This window comes from Passer montanus, unplaced genomic scaffold, assembly GCF_014805655.1.
Source record: "Passer montanus isolate IOZ18808 unplaced genomic scaffold, ASM1480565v1 scaffold2191, whole genome shotgun sequence".
NCBI lineage: Eukaryota > Metazoa > Chordata > Aves > Passeriformes > Passeridae > Passer > Passer montanus.
The window spans coordinates 1,914-2,556 of NW_024366806.1; positions in this window are offsets into that span (position 1 = coordinate 1,914).

Sequence of the window (643 nt, forward strand, 5' to 3'; positions counted from 1 at the left end):
TGGGCTGCTAATTAGGGCCTGGTGTGAGCCTGGGCTAAGGGAACAGATCTGGGAAACTCCCAGACATGACAAGGGAAACTCCTGGCTCCTGACTGGAGTGTCAGTGCCCTAAGGCAGAGCCAGATTTCACAGGCAGCAAAGAGGGATTCACGTACCAAGTGGTCACACTTCACAGATACTCAGAGGAACTGCTGGGGTCATTCTGGTGAGAGGAACCTGGCAGGAACTGTAGGAAAGTACACCAGGAATTCTGTGGAAGGCCAAGGTGAGTAGGCCAACACCACCTGCAACACCAAGGCTGTTCACAGGCACAGCCAACCTGTGAGCCAGGGGCAAATGATGCCTGGACATGGCTCCATATTTGGAAGGAGATGAGGGCAGAGAAAAGGGGGAGTTGAGGAAGATGAGAGGGCTGGCCAATGGAGAGAAGGAGCAGTCAAAGAGCCAGCTGCACAAACTGCAGCTTGGTGTGCTCATTTGCCTGAGGTTTTCAATCCCATTTTCCAGTCGCCACAGGATTGGAAAGAACCTTCTTATCTCAACTCTCTAATTAACAAATAATCTACAAACTGTACAAATTTGCATGAAAACGTTAGCCTTTTCAATCAAATTTTGATACTGTTGGGTGGGGAGGGGGGGAATG